This window comes from Passer domesticus, chromosome 10 (genome assembly GCF_036417665.1).
Source record: "Passer domesticus isolate bPasDom1 chromosome 10, bPasDom1.hap1, whole genome shotgun sequence".
Lineage (NCBI taxonomy): Eukaryota > Metazoa > Chordata > Aves > Passeriformes > Passeridae > Passer > Passer domesticus.
The window spans coordinates 31,891,361-31,914,569 of record NC_087483.1 but is presented as its reverse complement, the minus strand read 5'-3'; the positions used below and the strand labels follow the sequence as shown (position 1 = coordinate 31,914,569).

The 23,209-nt window shown below is 44.0% G+C and overlaps 1 long non-coding RNA gene across 5 annotated transcripts in view; it reads left to right on the top strand.

Annotated features, from left to right (window-relative positions):
• The first annotated feature begins 7,130 nt into the window (after nucleotides 1–7,130).
• LOC135309095 (uncharacterized) overlaps nucleotides 7,131–23,209 on the top strand; it is a 42,936-nt gene continuing 26,857 nt past the window's right edge. For 4 of the 5 annotated variants that reach the window (XR_010369403.1, XR_010369402.1, XR_010369401.1 and 1 more), the window contains exons 1-2: nucleotides 7,131–7,225; nucleotides 7,570–7,679. This is a non-coding gene — a long non-coding RNA (uncharacterized LOC135309095). Of the gene's footprint in view, nucleotides 7,226–7,569; nucleotides 7,680–18,137; nucleotides 18,969–23,209 lie in introns of those variants that run through there. The other variant, XR_010369400.1, reaches the window with a different exon arrangement.

The following is a 23,209-nucleotide window of genomic DNA, read 5'->3' as shown; positions in this document are numbered from 1 at the left end:
GAGAGGGATGTGGCTTGCAGTGAGGATGGGGAGACCCATGCTGAGCTTTTTATGAGACATCAACCCTGTGCAAACATTGGGCTGAATATTTCCTAAAATCTGTGTCTTTGGATAGCAGTGTTACAGATGTACAGTATTTTGTACTCCACCTCTTGGCAAACACATTCATTAATTGTCCATTTGGTAAAAAATCCTCGTATATGCTGGTAGGAAAAAATTAGATGGAAAAACCTTTTGCTCAATTCTCAGAACACGGGCAAGAAACGAGAACATGTGAAAAGTGTTTGGAAAACACTTGGATGAGTGGTGTATGAGTGCACATCAATTCATGAAAATGAAAATTGCATTAGCTATCTTTCTGGCATTTTGGGGTTTACATATGATGTCCCCACGGCTACAAGGACCATGTGTTCTCCTCAGCTGACTGTAGACAAGCTGGTGAGGAGCACTAATGTCAGCAGAATGTAGCAATGCTCCCCAGTGCGTGGCTCCCTTTGCTCTGTGTCTGGCCTCCCATGTTGGTGCTCTGCTCTCCGTGCCTGTGTTCTCACGACCATCTCTGGTTCCTATCATGGGGCAAAAAACCTTCCCTTGGCAAAAAGGTCCTCCCCTGACCATCTTCCTTCATCTCAGTTGTTTGTTCCCAGATGAGTTATTGATCTGGTGCTGGTAGCCTTGAGCATTGTTTCCAAACAGCAGAGACAGAAGCTGCTTGGAAAAGCAGTGATGAAACCAGAACTATAATTGCTGTTAGTTGTGAAGCATTTCTGCAGTCTCAACCAGGCAGGGACCAGTGGGTGGCCAAGGCATGGCTGAGGGACAGAACTGATCTCAAGACTGAGAATTGCTCATTTAAAGGTGAGTCAGGCATCTGATGGCAGGCAGTGCAGATGGATTATTGGCAACAGATGTCCTTCCACAGACCTGTGTTTTCTCCAGCATGAGAGAAATGGGGTGGTTTCTGAGCTCGCAAGTTGGAGTCTGCCTGAAAATGGTCTTAACCATTGCCAGGGGACCATCTCCCTCCCTCTGCCTTGGCTCTCTGTGAGCTTTTCAACAGCCTCTACAGCCATCCCCTTTCTGAAATTTATTAGAGGAAAAAATTGCTAATACTGGAAATGACCTGTTCACCTTCGGCTGCCTTCATGCAGGCTGTGTCAGGGAATTTCATGTATTCTTTTTCAGTAATGAAGTAAGCTGGCAATGGAGAGTTTTCTTTGCAGGACATCATTAAATAGCCCACGTGCTGGGCTGGCCGTTACCTGTGTGCCCTCCTGGAACCAGTGAAAGGTGTGTCATAAGGACATTATTCCTATAGATGAATCAATCCACTAACCCATTTTCCAGCAGCAACATTAGGTTCCTCTGTTCCTTGTCACCCTGAAGCGCTGGGTGGATGCTGTCTGTGGCTGGGTGATGTCTCTGAAACTGAAATGACCCAATGACCAGCCAAGCAGACTTTTGTCTCCAGCAAATGTGTGCAAGAAACCGCTTTGCCAGCATGCACATGGACTGCTTGGAAGGTGTTGCATTAGAGCCTCTTCCTAATGAGCTGTGGGATCTGGGAGTTGTGCATTAGGCTAATCTTTCCAGGAATTTGACTTGAAAGCTTACCACATTTCCAAGTACAGGACATGCGTGTGCAAATGAAGAGTAGGGTGTCTGAACTCCTATTTGACTATTTATACTATTTATTTAGACATTTATTTTGGACAAATATTTGCCTTTGTTCTTGCAGGACTTTTTAAAGTCCAGTATAATGTCAGATGTGCTGAATGCTGTAAAAAAACCCTGACTCATCAATCTTGATGGATTTTTGTTTGGCACTTATAGGTTAGGCTTGGAGACACAGCCCTTTTATAAGTGTGCTGTGTGCTTTTAAACTCATACATAAGGACATTGAGGCATGAGGGTTGCATTTGCTTTGCACTGACCCAAGCCTGCAAATGAACCAGCTGTATAAAACACACAGCAGTGCTGTATTTCCCTGCTCTCTGTGATGGTAGCACTCCCACAACCTGCTGAGGCTGGTCACCACCAGCCCTGTGCCCCAGATCCCTGGAGCTTGGGGCTGACACACTAACAGGGGGAGCAGCCTCCTGCTGCAGAAGGACAGCCCATCTCCTGCCGAGTCCTGCCGTGGCAGCTGCATCACCTGCAGCCCATCCTGTCCTTGCTGTCAGACTGTTTTTGCCATTCCAGCCTGTCAGTGTACCGCAGCCATCAACATAGACATTCCAGGGGAAGTTGTGCAACTGTCCCTGCTTAATCATTAACTGGGACGTTCTAGCTGTTAAATTTTTTTTATTTATGTCTAGATTTTTGTGAGGGGAGACACTTGTTGGCCAGGGCAGGCTGAATTGCACACAGAGCTCTGGCGCTCAGCCGAGCTCTGCCCCGTGCACATGAAGCTGAGCAGTGCAAGGCTGGCCAGAATTGAAAGCAGGGCTTCCAGTGACAAAGTGAAGCAAAGCTGTTACTCCTAAGGAGCACTGGCTTTGCTGAAGTCCTGGCTGGGAGCTGCTCCGTGCTGGGTGTTGCAGGTGTCAGCACCTGGAGCCTGCCCTAAAGGGGCAAAGGGGGTGACCCACAGCCAGGACTTGGGCACTTTGTGTGGAGAGTCAGGCTGTCACAGCAAGAACCAAACCCCGCCACAGTGGGAGGATCCCTGGAGGCTCCCCGGGGCTGGGGTGTGTGGGGAGGGCTGCAGGGAGGTGCAGGTGAGGTTTTCTTTCCTCAGCATGTGGGGTTTGTGACTCTTGCACTAGGGCTCAGAGCTCTCCTTTAGGCAATGCTGAGCCAGTTCCAGCTTGCTCCTGGCTAGAGGTGGTTGGTGGGGAGATCATCCCTTCTTCCTCCTTCATCCCCCTCCTCATGCTGCATTTTACTGTTCAGCTGGGGCATATCTTGGTTTGAGTCAGTGTTTTGGCCACACTGATTGATTTCAGAAGTTTGTGCATATGGAACACTGGAACAGCATGGCTTGATCACCAGAGAAGCAGTCTGAATCCATGCCCATTTTTTCTGGGGTCTACTATGTCCCCCCCCCAAGCACCCCTCTCTGATTCACTATCACAGTGGATATTTTGGGAGGTGTGAATGATAGCAGCTACAGCAGACAGCTCTTCAGACTCCTCTTTCATCTCTAGCTTGCAAGGTCCTGCCAAAGCCGCAAGAACAGAGGAGCAGAGGTGAGAGCTGTCCCTGGGGCAGACCAGGGACAGGGAATCTGTGTTCCCATCTCGTCTTCCCTGCGCCATTACCCCTGGGATCAGGAGCAGTGCAGCAGTGCAGCAAAGGCAACATATTTTGCACCCAAAATATACTGAGCAAGGAATCAATCTAGCCAACAATCTCATGCTCCACAGAGAAACCCTTTAGCTGTGTTTGCTGTTGTTTGCAGCCGTGCTGCACCATGGCTTCCCAGTGAAGTCACTGAGCCCAGCTGGGTGTAACTGAGGGTGGTGCTCACATTGTCTGGGCTAAATGTCAGCAAGAAACAGCAGCAGTGGAACAAAATGGATTTCCAAGCATTTCCCTTCTTCTTGCACAGAGTCCTCATTCTTGGATGACTGAGGCAAAAAAAAGACAAGAGCAGAGTTATTTTGGATGGAAAAGTACCTAAATGTTTTGTTCTCTGAGCATAGAAATAAACAGAAATGAGTTCTGGGTCTTGTAAACATCAACACCCAGTTTTGTGTATACAGTCCAGCTGCTAGGAAAGCGTGATGTGTTCTAACTCCACTTTGAGTTTAAGGAATAAACAGGATTCACTGCTCAGCCCATGGGGTCCCTGACCATGCTTCTGAGGATGCCCATCCAAGACTTGAGCATTACCTGTACTGATGTGATCTGCCTTCCTTCACACTGGGCAAAATCAGCTGGGCTGGCCCAGAGCTGCCTCTGAAACTGTTTGATCCAGGTGAATGGTGAGAGTGCTCTCTGGCAGATGGACCATGACGTGCTCCTGGATGCTTGTGTTGGGTGTCCAAAGTTTCTCAGCTACTGCATCCACTGGTGTGACTAACACAGGTTATAGGAGAATGTTGAGAAAAGCCCATGACTCTAAGTCTTCCCAAAGAATGTGACCCTGAATTTGGACCAGATGTGAAATACACGACCTTTCTTTATCCTGATACAAGTCTGAAAATGTCCTGGGTAAGGCACCGACTCTTCAGTGATGGTGTAGAGGGATCTAGACCATGCTCTAAGAGGAGCTGCTGTCAGATGGAAGTCTGCTGTAAGTCTCTAAGCAGTTAAAGACTGGCATATTTACATTGTTTTGCTCATGTTGGTCTTCCAAGAAACCAGTTGTAAAACTTGCTGCAGGACTGCTTCTGCAATTGTGTGCCAGACAGCAACTGGAGCCTTGTGTCCAGGACAGGGCCTCGGGAGCTGCTGTCTAGGAAACACTTCTGCACAAGGCAAACCCTTGGTTTTCTGCGCTTACTGTACTCTCTTATTGTGAAACCTGTTCTGAAATATTGTTCCTAACTAGAAATTATTTGAAACAGATTCCTTCTTGCCATCCTTTTTGTGGTGCTCAGTAAAGACTTGATTTTTCAATTCTTGACTGAAATTTTATTACAGGAACAAAGATATCCAAGTCCGAAAGGAAGGGGAGATTTGGTCTTAACCTGACCTTCCAATAAGCATAGATACAGTTCCACTTTTCTAAAATTATGTGAAACTGGACTTGGTTTGTGTTCTTTTTGTACAGAGTTGAACTCTTCTGGAGTACACATATTTATAAACTGAAAGTACATCAGCAATGGGAAAGGAAATGGACAACTTTTAGTGTCTTCATGGACTGGTATGACTGTAGGCATACATCTTGCACATGTAGAGAACTGCAAAGCTACAGTTTCCTGGGCTGTGAGGTGATGTTGGTGAGTTTGGTTAATCTTGCAGCTGTCATATCTGTTGGGAGCCTGGCTGCCACACGCTGACAGCAGAGCTGGGCTCTGTGCAGGACAGCACTGTGCCCAGCACGTGCATTCTGCAGGACTCTTCTGCTCCCTTCTGGCCAAGTCTTGCAATCCAAACCAGAGAGGATTTTCTCCACATCTTGGCTGGATATCAGGATTGATCTCAGGAGGACTGTGGTCAACACAGTCCTTGATGCTGGTGGTACAGGAAATGAAGGGTGGGTATGAGTGTGCCCCATCAAGTAAGTGCAACCATTTATGTGTTCCATTTCTCTTTCCTTTTCACCCACAGACTTCATGGTAACCAGTTTCTTCTAGAAGATTTTGAGGTCCTCAGAGGATATGTGCTCAAGAGTCACAGTTACTGCAGTGCTGCAGCAAGTTAGTGATTGCTTTTCTCCTGCTTGGGGCTTGCTTTTCATGCTGATTTCTTTTCCTGGTTGCAGTATTCCTAATGTTTAAACTCAGGGACTTCCTCACCAACCTACAGCCCATACCCTGCAGTAATGGCACAGAACTGTCCTGTTTTTCTCCAAGGTAGCTGATTTTGATGAGGAGACAACTCTGTCTCACGAGTCTTGAGAACTTTGGAAGTGGCAAAGTACTGTCCATCACACCTCAGTGCCTCAGTGCTTGTCTGCAAGTCAATGTGCTTATTCTGGATCAAAATTAAGATACTGTTGAATTAAATGAAAGAGAATTTATAACCATGAATTGTGTTTGCAGAGAAGCTCTCCCCTCTTTTTGCATACTATTCAGCTGCTCTTAATAGTTGAGACAAGTGGGGTCCCACATGGGATTAGTGTCCCCTCTGAGGGACAGGAAACTTGGACACAAAGATACATGACTAAGTCCTTATAGGTTCCTATAAGGAGCCAAGGCCGCATAAGGAGCTCAGTGTCCTACTAGAGGCATTGACCCGGGCACAGGAGTCCTCTAATTGACTGGGAAAGAGAGCTGTGCCACATTCAGACTCAGGGTCACTACCTTTTGTGGCGCATGCCCCTGACCCCACCTGTGGCAGGGCCTGGAGGAGTGGCTTGTTGAGCAGACTGTTCTCAACACCCAGGTGCTGCCATGGGTTCACACTGCAGTGCTGCTCTGCTCTGGGGATACAATGACCTAATCCTACACACCTTGCTCTAGCTGCAGTTCCCAGGATGAAAAAATTCACCTTTATCTGTAATCAAAGTTTTAACCTGCATAACTGACAACCCTAAACAAAAGGCAGTTAAAAAAGAAGTCCAATGTTTATTACCTAACATGTTTTCAAAACCCCATCATGTTTAACCTAAACACACTGCTCATAGGGGGTGTGAGTCATGTCTTTAATCACTAAGATTTGACAACAGCAGGTAAATTAGCAGGTTGCAATACAGGAAACCTTTCTTAGAATGTCACATTGCCAATTCTTTTGCAGGGTTGGAACCTCAGGTGTATCTTCCAAGAACCTACCTGGGCTATGGACCAGTATTAGTTAGATATGTTCAAATCCAGTGCAGCTGTGCTGGCAAAAGTTCCTGTGTAAAAATCAAGATGGTAAAAGAAGCCTTTTGTTTGGATGAGTTGTATTACTCAGGCTAACCTGCCCCAGCATGAGGGCTTTTGTAAGCTGTGTGCACGTGTGTCTTCATGCTAGTGGAGTTACATTGGAGACATTTTGTGAATAGGCTTGTATTGTCTTCCTACAGACACTCATGACTCCAGGTGTCCATGGCATGGAATATAAATGGGTTATTCATCATCATGGACTAGCTACTGTTAAACTTTGCTGGGATTTAAAATACCATCCCACTGGTTTCCTACCATCTTTCTGGCTATTAAATGACTACTGTTTTGTAGTCATTAATACTACTCTTTTCTGCTACACACATATAACCTATGCCAATATTTTTTGTTATTTTAATTATTTTGAAAGTGCTCTCCCATCTCTTTCCCATTTTTCTCTTCCTTCTCAGCCTTCTACAAGCTTTCCTTTTTTTCATCTAACCTCCCACAGACTGCTGCTGCTAAAGGTATGGACACTGGATCACCATTAAGAAAAAAATCTGCTGATTGATGATGTTGTTATAGATATCTGCACTTCTTTTATATTATTACTTCTGTATATCTGTACCAAGAGGGAGAGTCTTGCCTTTAAGACCTTGTTTGCTCGTTTACCACTTCATTACCTACCTTGTGCCCCCCCACTCACCTGTGCCCTATCAAATGCTTATGAGCATCCTCAATGTCCTTATAAGGAGCCTGTGTCCAGCAGGGCTTCAAAGGAGACTGTAAGAAACAGAGAGCAAAACCAGGTATTTTTCCTTCAAGGTCTATGTCTGTAATAAATACTGGTATAAGAACAAGTAGACTAGTAACTGCCAAGGGGGCAGCACAGATGGAGTTAATGCACAGGTACTAGTGAGCTTACCTCTAGATTTGCACACTGCAAACTGATGTTGAATTATATATATTTCTGTTTATATCCTCGCCTAGTTCCTCCTGCATTTGCTGCTCCTCTTTATAAACTGTAAGCTCTTTAAGGCAGAGATTTCTGTATAACACCTGTCAATCTTGACTGAGGACACAGCTACTTAATAATGATGCTAAATAAAAATGAGTGTGCTGGTCATGACTCCAGGTTCTCATTTATCCACAGCTTCATGTTGATTTCTTGATGAGAATCTCCTTGGAAGCTGAGGAAACTGGAACGTCTTGGACTTGGCATATGACACCAAGAATCTGCAAACTTTAGAGGCTCTGTTCAGAGTAAGTTAAGAGACAAACCATGTTTTTTAATTTCTAGGTTTCATGCTGTGCAGCTGGGTTCGTGTGAGAACCCGGCACTCTTATTAACAGGACATGCCTCAAGCCTTATGAATTCTGCCTAAGGGAGCACCACAGGCAGATGGTATAGATCCATGGGCTTCCATGGTCAGGAGGAAGTTGACAGTTCTAAGGTTTGTCTTTTCCTCATATTGGAGCTGCTAAGACTGGGGCAATTCTAATTTTGAGTTGTATTCACCACTGGCCTTTTTCTTTTTCTTCCTGGGCTTCATATTGCCTCACTTTAGCCAAGAGGCAGGAGGTGAGATATGGGAGGTTTGGTATGACCCAGAGAGGTTCAGCAGTGGATCTGCCAGGAGCACAGAGCCATTAATGGACCTTTGGGGTTCATGAGCCCACATCCCTGGAGGTCCTGACTCTTGTGGAAGGGCTGAGCAGGGATGTCTTACTGCACAAACTCACCATGTCCAGGCAAGGCTTGCAGCAGATTGTCTTCTCCATGCATTGGAATACGTTGTCATTTGGTCTAGAGAAATAACAAGACAGGAGTTTTACATATGAGGCTTTTACCATGTTATTTAGATTCTGATGTATCTTATCCAAGATTTTAATGGAAAGCTTTCTTCTCTGTTCCTATGGGCCAGATACTCAGCTGGTGTAAACACAAAGGCCATTGCTGCTGTGTTCTTTGACGTAAGGTTAGGGCTGAGCTCATGGTGGTGTTGTGTCTGGGAATATTTTTATCCTTTAGAGATATTTGCCCCCTCTCCCCCTCTGTCTCCTCAACGATTCCTTCTTCTCAGCAAATGTGCTCCTCTGTCTGGAACATATGGGACAAGTATTTTCTTCCATTCCTTCACTACTCAAAAACCGTCAAATCAATTTGGCTAAAATTAAAACCTTTTGGGTTGAATCTTAGCCTAGAAAACCTCATCTCCCCGTGGAGTCCTTGAAGAAATTTGTGAGCAATTTCCAAAAAGGATGGAGCTGTTGATGTCTTAGGTTTTAGCTTTTATATTTTTCAGATTCTGTGCTGCTATAGTGCATAGTTCTGAGCTTCATGTAAGGGGATGGTAAGTTCTCTTCACAGAGTAGGTAGACAAAACAATTCCTTCTCTAGCTTGGAACCAAGGACATATGATCCAAATTTCAGGCCCAAGAGCATAAACAATGTGGACAGAAGAGAGAAAAACAAGGATGGGACTTCATAAGCTAAAGCTATAATTGGACAATTAACCCCAATATGCAAATGGAGCAGAACTTATAAATGAGAGACCTTGTGACCAGTTACCCATTTTTTGTGACCATTTTGGGTTCATCTTGGGTGTAGCCCTGACTGGGCTCTTGTACTGCCCAAGGTGTATCCATTGAGGCCTTTTAGTAAATCCCTACTTTATTCTTTAACTCTGTCTAGCCTCTGTTCTAGGTCAGCCTTGACAAGGCATCACTGTCTTATGAAAAAAGAGCTGGGGCAGAAACCAGTTGGAAAAGCCCTTTGGTAGTAGTTACACCCATGCCTTCAAGTGTACAACTTTGAGTGTCACATGAGAAGGAAGGGTGGCTGGTGACTTCTGCAGCTCTGTACAATCAGCAGGGTAATCAATTCTAGTGACCAAGGCATGCCCTTCCCCACCTTTGTTTTTCATCTGTGTGAGTCTTTACACTTCTGCTTTTGGCTGGAAATGCAAATGACTAAGTATTTGGTACCAGACTTTGCAGACTTCAGAAGGTCAAATAGCTTGGAAAAGCTTTTTAAGTTTTGGATTGTTTAACCCAATCCTTTGAGATTCACAGAAAGTTATATAAAAAGCTGTCATCTTTGTGGATGAAATAGTGAAGGGTACATTGGTGAAGCAGCAAAAAGACTAATTTCTTACAGTAAAATGTAGTTAGTTTTGTTCTAATTAAGTGAATGTTGTCCTGATAACTGTCCTTCCAACCTGGGATTTTCTTCTTTTTTTTTTTTTTTTCTTGGATATTGAATTAAGTCAGAGTAAGCTCTACCCTTGACTTGTAGCAGTTACAGTAGTGGGTGAATCACTAGCAGTTTGATTAATTCAGTGTGGGAAAGAGCTAACATGTGGTTGTAGCCTGGTGAAGAGCATTATCTGATTTGGGCAGGGTGATTAGGACTTCTTGTTCAGAGTGATTCATCCAAGGAGAGGACCTATACAAGGAATAAAAGGTGTTCACACCAAATGAACTTTCAAGTCCTGTACTACATCTGACATTATTATAGACACATTTCTAGCACCTTGTATTGAGGAAACAGGACCTGACTGGTGTGAAATACCTGCTTTGTTATAGAATTAGTTTCTTAGTAGCCCTGATACCTTTGTTCTATCCACTAGCACAGGTGGGACTGAAGTCTGGTTACATCTGACTTTTTATATGCCTTCAAAGTCTGCACAGAAAATCCACGGTCATTATGATTAGAGCAATTCTTTGTAGCATATCCAGCAGACACTTATCTAAAGAACATTGCTTGAAGCTGGAACAAGTACTCTATCTCTGTCAGGTCAGAATTCCTATCAGAACACATAAATGATGGTGTTTAAACATCAGACTTTACCTTTTGCAGATGTCTTTGCCCTTTTTAAGCACTTGGAATGTGTTATACTACAGCCCAGTTTTTTCCTTTGAGTACTGTAGCACATGCAACAGTGTTAGGCATGATATCTTTACAAAACAAGGAGAAGAAAAAGCTTTTTTGTAAATCCTAGTTGTTCTTCTAAATCCCATTGTTCCAGAGTACACATATCTTGAGGGTTGGCTTTACAGAGAATTAGAGACCTTCTGCAAGTTATCCTTGCCCTCTTAGCGCCCATCCCCTGCTTTGCACTCAGTATGTCACTCAGGGTATTGATAAAAATGTCACTATCACATGTGCTGGATATTCTGACCATGTCTTTGCTGCTAAAGAACCTTTGTCCTCAGATTGGATATCAGTACCTTGAAAAGAAAATTTCTCTAAATTAGCTGGGAGATATTTTAAATGCCTGTTGACTGGAAAACTGAAGGATATAGACAGAACACGGCCTGGAACCTGGAGTCCCTCTCCCAGCTTTGAGAAGTGGTCTGTGGGATGTCTGAGCACTCTGCTTGGCAATGTGTGTCTCGGGGCCATTCTCATTTGCTGTTCAAGCAGCCAGTGACCTGTGCCTGAGGCATCATCCAGGGCAGGCATGATCTCACCCACTCAGGCACACACAGCAGCTTATTGTGCCCCCAGGCAAAGCCAACTGGTTTTCTGGAGCTAAGCACAGAAGAGCAGGCAGGAGCCTGTGCTGCTCAAACCTGCTCTCTCAAACCAGGACAGGCATGACCTCTCCTTCTCAGATTTCCCCCTCTGTCAACCAGGAACTGTGACACTGACTTCCTTTATCAGATACTTTGACATACACTGAAGGTTTTTTTTCCTTCTGTCAGGATTCCTAATCATGTAGAAAGATCTGCTAGGCTGACAGCAAAGAAAATATTGTGGCGTAACAAAAGGTTGATCTCTGTCTATCCAAAAGCCTGCAATCTTAGTAGAAAGTAGGCATTATGGATAGACAAATATTTTGGGGTAAACATGGGTGTTGTATATTCCTCAGGAGTCTATGGCCATATTCTTCCTGCCCTAGTTTCACCCAAAAATGTTGCTGCGTGCAGTATGTGAAGACTTACTACTCATGCAAATTTAAATATTTACACTAAAATTGAAAGAGATTGTTCAGGTCATTGCTTCCTTACAGCAGATTGTAACTGTAGTGCTTCTTGGATCATGGTTTTCACTCACTCTTGTTTTCATAATGCCTGTGACTATTGAATTTCTGTTACAAACAAAAAAATTGCAAAAAAAGCAATGCTACAAGAAGATTATTTAGCACAGCACACTGATAAGGACAAAAGCTCCTCACTTCAGTGTAAACACACTACAGAGCAACACAAAGATGTCTCTGAGGACACAGACCTGAACAGAAGCTGGTCATCAAACAATTAGTGAAGGTGTGGTGTTTGTTGTAGGTGACTTATGCCCATGCTGGTGTTAAATAATCCTTGGTTGTGCTTGTTGGTATGAAGTTCAAGTAGTTGTCTTGCATTTAAACAATTCCCAAAATTCTGTCAAAATATGGTGGAGAAGGGAGGAGACTGAGTGCTCATGGCATTCATGGAGTTTGCTGTGTGTGTGCAGAGGTGCAGTAAAAGCAGAATTCTGCCTCTGTCCTCACCTTCGCTTGATGCAAAATGCCAGGAGCAAGAGATGGACTTGCATGCTTAGGATGGAAGGTGGGCACAGGAGGTACAGCAGCTTGTTCTTCAGCTGTTTGCATGGCTCTTGGATGGAAACATACCCCCAGGAAAAACCAGATTAAGCTTTCTACAGGTGAGGACTTTTCTTTGTGCAGGAATCCAGATGTGGGAACATGAGATTTTCTGCCTGGGTTTTTTCCTGCATGGCCCACTGAAGCTAGATGGATCCACCTTGGGTAAGGGATAAGCCATCTGCAAGTAGGCTCAAAGGGATATTTACTTCCATGTTTGACTCAGCAGGCCTGAAAATAAGTAGTCAATTGGGATGAAATGTCACAATGAATTTAGGTTGCTAAGTAGAAATCTGGGTGCATGGATAAAGAATTAGGATGTTGAATGCTTTCAAGATGACATTGTGAATCTGTGATGCAACCATGTCATGAAAATAGGAGGTTTCTTTACCCCATTGAGCAACTTGATAGGATCAGCCATATTAAGAATTTAGATATGTTGAGAGAAAGAGGTAATAAGTGAAAGATTCCTCATGGCTCAATCAAAAGCATTCAAGAAGTTTCTCCCTCTCACCCTCTCTTTACTTGATGCACCAAGATGGCCAGATAGAAAGTGCACTGTGGAAGTCTGAGCCACAGCCTCCCTTTGCTGAGCTCAGCAAGGTCTGGCTTGTTTGCAGTTTGTTCTGGATTTTCTCAGGCACAGCCAGCATGCACAGCTCTGCTTTTGACCACTGCTGTGAACTGAGGTCATATGGGAGGTTTCACCTGCTGAGCCACCTCCAAATCCCAAACTCCTAACAATGCTCTGGCTGGAAATCTCCTCCATCCAACATGGGTTGTGCTGGTTGAGAGCCCATATAGAACAGGGGGCATATTGCCAAGCATGATGCAGTCCCAAGGAATATACTGAACTTTGTCTAACTGGGTTAGATAAATGGATGATGTTACTGGATCTCACCAGTCAATACCAGTCACTGGTAATACCATTAGTACCAGTCAAGGCCAGTTGAGGACTTGGTCTCTTGTGCTTCAAGGAAATCTTTCATAGTGCATGTGGCTGGCTGAGTCAGAGGATGCCTCTCCTCTTTGAAAGTGTGTGGCAATGAGATCAGTCTGTGCCAGGCAGGGTTTTTGGAGGCACCCACACCTCCCTGGGGGGAGATGGGTACATCCACATCTCTTAGAACACCTTGCAGAGATCTCACTCAGGTGCCTGGAGTGGCATAATTATATGGGGTTTAATTAAGGATGTCCTGTCTGTATGACATGCCAATTAGGGATGTGTGGTGTTCCCAGACTGGGAACTGCTCTAATGACAACTGTTCTTGCATAAAAACAGGTTTGCCTTATACTGGGAGCTATATACAAGTGTCTGTGACTGCTGAGACACATCTCCTGAGGATTTGAGCTGCAGAACTGGAATTCACTCAGGTCTGAAGTTGTTTAGCTGAAATGAAGGACAGTAAAGGAAATTTTCACCTTTTGCCCCTAATTATTGCAACATTTCTTGCAAACTTTTTAGTGAATTTCAGTGAAAACTCTCAGAATGAGGAGATCATCCATACTCAGGTGACATGCTGCTTCCCTAGGCTTTGGGACCAGGCATTTGAGTCAAGGAAGGCCCCTGCTGCCTTATGGGCTTTGTTTAAATCTCAGAACCTCTGAAAGCAGCAAGCTTACGTTGAACCTTTTACTGCTGAATATGGTATTTACATCTGCTCAAATCCACAGAAAGCTGCACATGCCTGCACTTACTCAGCCAGAGAAAGACCTGAAAATCCCCATTCCATTCAAAGGACAGAGGTTTGCCTTCCATTCCTCTGCCAGGAATTCTTAGTCAAATCCTATGGAAAATAGTCCTATCTGAGTAGTAAATCTCAGATGCTTCTGCGTGTTTATTCTCTATTTCCATCTCATTGGCCCGAGTTCATTTTTAACCTTTGATTAGGGCAGCTATGTAGTAGAGGCAGGCTGAGTGGGTATGTATTTTTTTTCTTTCTAACTATGCTTTAAAAAAAAAGTCATCTAGCAAAAGAGCAGGGCAGATGGTGATAGAAAGTCTGGCTTTGCTTAGCAGTGCAAATCAGTGGTCCCTCCTTCTTTCTCTCCCTGTGATAGGTTAGACTGGAACCAACTGACTTGGTTCTGCCTGAGCCAGCTCCAGAGAGATGATAACAGCCAAGGGTAAAAACAAATTAAATATCTGCATGGTGTTTGCAACAAAGCTCTACAAAAATTTGGGTCAAATCAAGACCAGTCTGTTGGCTGTCTGACCAAAAGAATTTATTGCATTTTGTGCAGTACTTGCTCTTTGACTATTTTAGTATATAGGCTGAGATCCTTGGACTCATTCAATTCCAGGTGGGCTTCTTAAATGAAACCTAAATTCAATTCAGTGCAATAACTAGACATGGGTAACTGCCATGGAGAGATGCCCTTAAAATTTCTGCAGTTTGCAATTTGGGTCATATGCTGTGGGCCCATATCTGCCTTTACAACCACTCCTTGCTTCCTCTGGGTATGAAAAATTAAAATTATTCCCTACCAGAACATAGTAGTCTTGGGAAGAAATAGGATCAGCAGAATACACATGGGCAGTGCTACTTGTCTGCACTGCAGACAGGTTGCCTGTCTAGCTTTTAGGAGCTGATATTGACACTTTATAAACAATAATAAACTTTCTTAAGACCTATACAAATGAGGTACTTTTCCCACAACAGGGTTACAGTTACAGGCAAGAACAAAAATATTACCTAAAACATGCAATATGGATAAAAACACATGAGAACTGCAGTTCATGCTGGTGCTGATGCATTGGGATGATGCTTAAGTTGGAGCATTTCACATGGTGTGATGCTGAGCTGGGAAAAGAGGCACTATGAAAATATAGACAGTTGGTAGCCTTTATGTAAGAAATGCCATGTACAAACAGAGCTTTATTTGCAAGGTGTGATGTTGTCATCAGTAATTTCATGGCAACCATCACTACTACGAGGGTAGTGAAGTCTGCCAGCTGAGAGGACCATTCTTTAACTCAAATGATGAGTTAAAAATAAAGCTGAGGAGTTATTATCTCTCTAATTGTTCCTAACAGCATTTCTCTATTTTCCCTTAACCTCCTGCCCAGAAATGAACATATTGATCAGTATGAACTTTCATCTCTCCTTCTGAGCACAAATTGAAGTCGGGCCCTTTGACATGATGAAGATGAGTGTACCTGCATTACCCTTTTCTTGCACCTGCATTTCCCTGTTGGGCTCCCTTTATCTCCCCTCGTGACACTATGGTGTCTGGGAAAGGGTCTGCCAGACATGCTCATTCTGTCCATAGCTTGCTGGTCTCCAACCCTCACTTGCTTGGATGTGTCACTATGACTTCCAGATGTTGTGACAAACCAAGTAAACTGTGTCTCTTAGCCAGCTCATTCTGTAGGCAGACAAGACAAGATGGAGAGGGATTTTGCAATAAGATTTTTTTCTAATGCTGACAGAGGAGTCCTGTGGGCTTTAAAATGCGTAGAAATCTCATTCCTAGTAAATTTTCTGAAGCAGCTGGAGGTTGGTTGGTTCAGGAAATATGCACAGGTTCTTCTTTTAGTTCTCTCACTTCTGATGCTTTGAGTACAGGTATAGTTTTTCTGGCAGATGATGGAAGGTTTGTATGTTGCACTGCTGAAAGGGAGCCTTTTTTCTAGCTAGGCATGTACAGGAAATACATAGCTTTCTGGGATTTATTAAAAGCACTGTTTTTAATAACTTATCCAGTGTGACTGATGGGAAGGAAAAACTCTATAGTCACACAGAAGAAGATTCCAAACTGTCTGTGTTTGGGGGAAATAGGAGATTTATGTAGTAGTTAACATGCAGCTGTTTCAGCAACCATAGTGAAAAACAGTGATGTACTTCAGTCAGGATTCAGAAGTCATCAAGCAAGTCTGCCCTCGTATTCAAGGGATGGCCATCAAACACTGCAAAAAGCAGTGAACTGCAGTCATGCCCTGCACGACTACAGGGCAGGAATGCTGCAAAAGACTATTAGAGCTTGGATTTTATCCTTTGAGCAACTCAGGTGTTACAGTGACACAGAGCTTCTAAATTCAGTTTCATTCGACCCAAGTCTAAAGATAAATTTGTGGGGCAATCTCAGGGAGATGAATACATTTCCATATATAGATAAGTGTCCAGTTCATCTTCTGATGTAAATGAGCTTATAACTATTATTTCAATGGTTGTGGATATATTCCAGTGCAGTGACCTGGCACATAAGATTTAGAAATGTACAAAATCTGTTTCTCAACTCAAGAATGACACCCATTTAACTCAACTGGCTTTATTTGGCTCTGCTGGTATTAACTCCACTAAGTACTTTGCATTTCATCTGTAAACAGCTTTTGGTCTTTCATCAGTTCCTTTACCATACATGGATTTTTTCATGTACCCTTCACATCATTAAAACAATGATGCAAACAAGAATAAGAAGAAACAGAGAACCTAGGGACTGAATAAAGCTTGAGTGCTGCAACCATTTTACTTACCCATCTCTTTGGGGGGACACTAATCTGCACCAAAAAAGCACAAAATTGTGCAAAGAACATCACATAAAAATTTGTGCTTACATAAAAAGAGAATGTGTTTTTAATATTGGAAGAACTGTAAGATGTGCCAGGTTCTCAGCTGGAGTAACTGAGCGCAGCTACACAGATTTACATCAGCTGAAGTTCTGCCCAGATGTTTGGAGATGGGTGGAGAGAGAAATCTTCCAGTTAAATGTTATTTAGATTGACAGCTAATTCCCAAGCTCAGTAGTTCTTCAAAGACGCAGAATTATCTTGTAAAAAATCCAGATATAATTGTCAAATCCCCATTTTTTCCATGGATCTCAGAAAATACAAAGGATTGTTGGCTCATTCTGCAACCTTGTGGGTTAAGGCCACATGAACATTGCAAGCCTACTGAAATACCTCCACCCAACTTGGAAGATGGGTTCTGAGAAGGATTCATGGGCAGGTTGGGTCAGGCAGAGTTTTTCTGGAGAAATGCACTTTTGTTGTGCCTTGGTAAATGCTGGAAGGTGATGTGCAGGGGGCAAGGGAGGTTGACTGGAGTCTGACTGGCTTGTCCAGCTGGGCTGAGGGACAGGAAGGGCAGGGCAGAACCATCACCACAGGGAAAGGGAGAAAAGCATGCTCTGCTTGGTGAAATCCTCAGGGGAGCTTCCTCAGCCTGGCTGAATGGGAAATCGCCTGCAACCCTGAGAAATACAAAGGGCAAATGGAAAGAGTTAGCACATACCACGGCTGCTCTGTGGAAATGTTTACCAAGAAAAGCTCGAGATTGTGTTAAGATATTGAGTGACATGACAGAAGTGTGAGATCAGATAAAAGATGAAGCCTTGACTCACAGCTTCAGCATTTTTGATGTCCCCTTGTCAGCTGAACAAGGACAGCACATATCCCTTGCTGGATGGAGTCCTGTGGAAGTACCACCACATCTGCTTGCTTCACTTCTACCCAGGTCCTTCCAGGGTAGTGGGTACTGTGCTTTTCTCTGCTCAGTGCCCCGCTTTAGGAAATGTCACTCATGGTGCCTTTCCCCTTCAAGAAGCCAACAGCAGGTGCCTCTCTGCCTAAGCTCTCTGGGGTCTTGTCTGAGGTCTTCTGTGATTTTCTGCCTGAATGTTGTGTTCTGAGACTTGTGAGAGGAAACAAGGCATTCCCTGCTTGTAGAGAATATAGAGAGGGATGTCACAGTCTGTAAAGTTGTATTTTGCATGCTTGAGGAGATTTTTAGAATTCCAAAAGCCCCGGCAGAATGAAAGCAAGTGATGGCTTTGAGCTGAGGGCTTACAGAGCCCTGCAAGCTTTGATGTGCCAGTTTGGCTTCTTTTGGGTCAAAATTTGTGCTGCCCAGTACCACATATGGTCAGAGAAAGCACCTAATGAACACAATGAAGTCATCACATTCTTACCCACTTTAGCTGGTATTTCCAGGGACAATAGCTGTCTTCAACAGATCGCAAAGACTTGTGCACGTGATGAATCATAAGGTTGTGCTCAGAGATGGCATAGCTGATTTTATGTGGTGCACCCAATAACTATATGCTTGCTGGAGGACTTCTCCTTGACTTGTAGGCTTCACCTCTTGACCTCATTTTCAAGCAGAAGTTAAACTGTAACTGAATTGCTTTGCAGGTTGGTACAAACGGAGCCTGGGGCGCTCTCTGCATTTTTCTCAATTAAAACAGAGAGTAGAAGCACTTTGGACAGTGGACCAAACCTCAGAGGGACGTGGCATGGCCAGAAAAGCGACTCTGGTGGCTGGACCTATGTTCTCAACCTGTGGATCTTATGGACTAGAGAGAAAGAATACAGGTTATTTCTGACTCTGTTTCATAGGCACTGAGTGGTCCACAGAGCTTTTCATGTTGGACAGCTTTCACCTCGAATGTGATCAGGAACTAGCCTGTGCTTCCACATTTCCACAGCACCAATCCCAGTGAGAACACTGCCTGTGATGGAGGACTCCTAGGTTCTAGCTCGATATGTAGATTAAATATTTGTATTAATGATAAATGAATATTTGTATTAAGATGCAGTCTATAGGGCCTGACAGCAGTTGAAGAAGAGGAGGAAAGAAAAGTACAGAGTGACTTTCAGATGCAGTGTGTAGCTCTGAGTTCCCCAATGTTATTCTCCAACAAATCCAACCAATCTCCTATTTTTATTTGTTTGCAAAACAGGTTTAAATACAAAAAAAACCCAAAACCAAACGAAAGCTTTCTTCTGCACTGACTTGCTACGATGCTTTTTTCTTAGTTGGAAAGAAGCTGTGGTAATGTGACAATACAGGTTTCTATTGCTACAAGTACATTTGTTTTGTTTTGTTTTTCTCTTGGTAAAACGGCAGCTTTTGAATACATTGTGTTAATACGTGGCACTGAGATGTAATTTGGCTTTCACTCTTTAATTACATCTCTTCGAGCACAGAGCTAGCCCCATTAGTACCTGCCCCTCCTTCCTCTGCACACCTCTGAAACAAACTTGTTCAAAGATGTGGCAAAACAGTGTGCATTTCTGGGAATGCTGAAGACCTGTTTGAGAGGGGTCACTTTGGTCCTCTGGTATTGTGTGGCTGCTGGGAAGTTTTTTGAGGTCTCTGTTCATTTCAGCAAACACACTGATCTTGGCAAGCCTTTGTCTGTGTGATGGAGAGACAGGGTGTGAGAAAACAAGATTAGCATTTGTAGAATGGCTTTGCACCTGTGACTATAATGCACATGCAAAGGATTCCCCTCCGCGGGCTTCCCAGAGGGATCCTGACTGCAGCACCCCCAGTCTCTGTGTGGCACAGGGCCCACCATGGACTGTGGATCCTGTGCATCTCCCACTACATGTGGAGACCAAATGACTGCAGCCAGACAGAGATCTGGGTGCAAGAGGCACCTAAGCCTGCCCTTCTTTATATATATATATATATTATTTTTTTTTTCTTAAGAGGCTATTGATACAGTAGCAAAAATCACACAAATAACTTCATTTATTATGGGAGAGACAGTAGAAAATTCAAGCTCTGAGTAAAGAATTGGTGGGGAAGGATTCTACTCTGCTCAGAAACAGCATCTGCATTTGTGCTCCTTACAGAAATAACAATACTCGCTGGAATGCTGGCAGCTCAGCTCAGACCCCAGCTCTTCCTTTACTTCTGCATTACTGTCTGCTGTGATGTTACCATGGGAAAGCCTGCCCAGCTGTTGGTAACAGTCAGAATGTCCTGAAGGATTTTGGAAAACATCTGTGCCTTTTCTTCATTCAAGCTTCTCAAATGGTTGTGCAGCACTGGCGCTGAGTGTCACACAGATGTCACTCTGCAGCCAGCCTGGAGCAGTGGTTAATGCACAGACAGACACTGTGCATTTAATGTGCTGTGTGCAGATATTCACCCTGCTGGTGAGCAGCCACCTCCTGGGGTCTGGGATGGCAGCTGCTAAATGCTGCACAGCAGTGTTAGGTGATGTGTGGGAGAGGAGGAGAAGTAAACAGAGCCCTGCTGAAGTTTGTGTGATCCCATAGTAAACAACTGCTGTCAGTCAGAATATCCTGAGTTGGATGGGACTCACAAAGATCACAGAGTCCAAGTGACCTAGCTCCTTCTCTGTGATCCTTGCTGAATCTCTTTGAATTTACTGGTGGTCCTTCCTCGTGGAAGCAGTCCTTAATCCCTCTTTCAGCTGGAGCCAGATTGTTTGTGCCTGTCTGACTGTTCTCCTTCAGACTCCGAGGAGAAAAGATTACTCAGCCCCCCCAGGCCATCCCTTTTCTTCTTGTGGGTACTTTCAATGCTTGAGTTTTCCTGCATTCACAGGTCTGTCCCACCACCCTATATTTCCAATAAGCAGGTTTTGGTCTGTGTGTGCTCCCTCCCTTTCTGACATTTGCGTCTGGGCAAAGAACCAGTCTGCTCCAAAGTGCCCGATGCAGCTGATCCCTGCCTGTCCCAGGGAAAGCTGAAACCTCAGCTGTGTGTGGGGAGAGGAGGCAGGCTCAGAGCCTTGCTGGAATGTGGATCTGTGTCCTTTTACCTGTGCAGTCACTCTGAGCTACAAGGTGAACATGCATTTGGGAGCAGGGACATAGCTGGGCCAAAACTCTCCAGAAGCTTAAAATGCCCTGAACTGTTTAGGGGAGGTAAAAGAACAATGTTGTTGGTAGTTTGGCCGTAGGCAGGAGGCACTGTATGTCTGGTTCTGTTTGTTTGGAAGTGGAAATTATATTCAGCTTTGGAAGTGCTCATGAAAGTTTGCAATGCTTAATGTGATTTTAGTGAGCTGGAAATTTGGTGATTATGCTGATTAATTGGGGGTAGGGGAGTTGATTCAGGAGTTAGAGGCACCGACTCATGAGGGCTCCTTCTGTCACTTGATACTGCTTACATGCAGTTTTTCCTCACATGAATTTTTTTCCAAAGAAATACTGAAATCCGTAAACACATCCAATTTATATCAAAATATCAAAAGTGAAGTATATAAAAAATGAAGCTTTTTGGTTTCTCTTTCAGTTTTTCCACCTGTAAAATGGTGTTTGGAAAATACTTTGAAAATGAAGTTTGAAAATACGCTGATAAAATGAATCATGCATTATCACTCCCTGTCTTGCCCTGCAAAGCATGTTGAACCACAGGGAGCTGCCAACATCCCACCTGCTGGGCAGGGGCAGGCCGCACACACGCCTGCACAGGGCCCTCCATGTCCTGTGGGAGGGGTTTTCCTGCCTTCCTCAGGATAAGTTGTTACAGATACAACATTCCTGAAAGATCTCTGTTTTTGAGGAGCTGAGCACGGATGGTGGGACAGGAGGAATCTGGGTACAGCTTTGTGTGTGGGAGCGCCCACTCCCAGTGGGCGTGTTGGAGTGCGTGTGGGAGAGTGCTGCTCCTGTGCTCTGAGGGCAGAGCAGTCATGGCTCACTGCTGGGCACTTGAGCTCATTTCAATGTTTCTTGAGATGAGTGCTCTACACCTACACGGTGTTTGTGACACATCATCTCCAGCCTCGACCTCTTCCTGCAGCTGGGAGCTGCGAGCTGCATTCTCTGCTCAGCCTGCAGCCCTCAAAACCCCTTGGGAGGTGACAGAGGGAAATTTTTGTCTGTTTATAGCAAGCTTTCTTATATTTCTTTATGTATTTCTTGTCTTACATTTGTAACTCTACTGGGCTTGCTTCCCTTCTTATGTTAGGCTTTCTTTCTTTCTGTTGTATTACTCAACCATCCCCATCAGGCCTTGCTTTTGCCTAAAGCCTTCCTGGATGTAAACCAGCACTAGGCTAGCCATTATTTAAGTTATACATTAATTCAAAGCTATAGTAGGCCTCCATTATTTGCCTGTAACAGATTACTTATAAATAGTAAAATATTTAGTGGTTTTGATTTTGTTACTCCAAGAAAGCTCAAATGACTTAAAGCCAGGCTGTACTAACAAACCATGCCTGGGGACCAAAAGGAGTTAAAAAATAGTTACAAGGAACTGATTTCACCTCATACCTGAGAATGTGGACCCATCTTTGATACAATTTTATCTTCAGTGAAGAATTTATGTGACAAATTCTGCTTTCTTCAGACTTGTTTGTGCTGATTTCAGGTCAACTAAGAAAACACCCAAGAGAAATCCAAATAAAAACCCCTGCCACCTTTTCTGGGATTCAGCATCGTGATTTTGTGGAAAAGAATAAGACTTTTTGCAGTTTTTCACAAAAAAAAAAAAAAAAAAAAAGAAGAAAAAGAAAAAAAGGCAGCACAGTGCCACCACTGGGAGTTTGTCACACCTTGAGCCCCCTTGTGAAACTGCAGCTTACCTTTACAAGTCACAGCTCCCATGTAGTAAAGCTATCATATTGTTCCTGTTTCCCAGTTCCTTATTTATAATGTAAACATACATCCTTTTGGGAACCTGACCTTTTCCAGTGTTTGTGCTTGATTATAATGGAACTATTTGCATAGGAGACCAATCTTCATTCTCTGCTCTTGTGGCAAGTACACTGCGTTTTCTATTAAAGGCGTCGGTTTTCTGATTGCTAAGGAAACTAGGAAGGTTTACAGACAATAATGTCATAAAACATGCAAAGTTCTTAAAAGTACACCCTATTCTTTCATTTTATAGGCAGACCAGGATGTTGGAGGAGTCCTTCTCCAGTCTCCCAATCCCTGCCTGCTTGTTTACCAAAGTGATCAAAGTTCCCAGGCTCAAAGTTCTGCTTTGCCTCTTGAGGCTGCTGTATGAAGGGTTTTCATGTCTGTTCCCTCAGGCCTCAGCCTTGCAACTTAACAGGGGTTCAGTAGTTAAGCCCTGGATTTTCTGCATCATCTTGGTTGATTGTAGCAAAATGTTTCTGGGGCATGTGGGTTTGTTCTGGTTTGGCTCAAATGGAAGAAATCCTGGGAAGGCTGGGTTTGAGTCAGCTGTGATGCATGGACTCTTCTAGATCCTGTGCCAGCACAGGCAGTGATCTGTACCAGCTGAGCTGGCTGAAGGGCTAAACATCAGGAGAAATCTGCCTGCATTGCCTCTGGGTCAAGGTTTGGAGCACCAAATGCTTTAGCCCTAAAGGCAGCGCATAGGAAGAGGCAGTGCTGGCCTGGGATGACCTCCTGTGGCACACAGAAGTAGCATTGCATGGTAAGTCAGGCTGGAAGGACCTCAGGAGGTCTCTGGTCCAACTCCCTGCTGTAATCAGTGCTGATTTTGGGTCAGGTTTCTTGGTGCCTTGCAG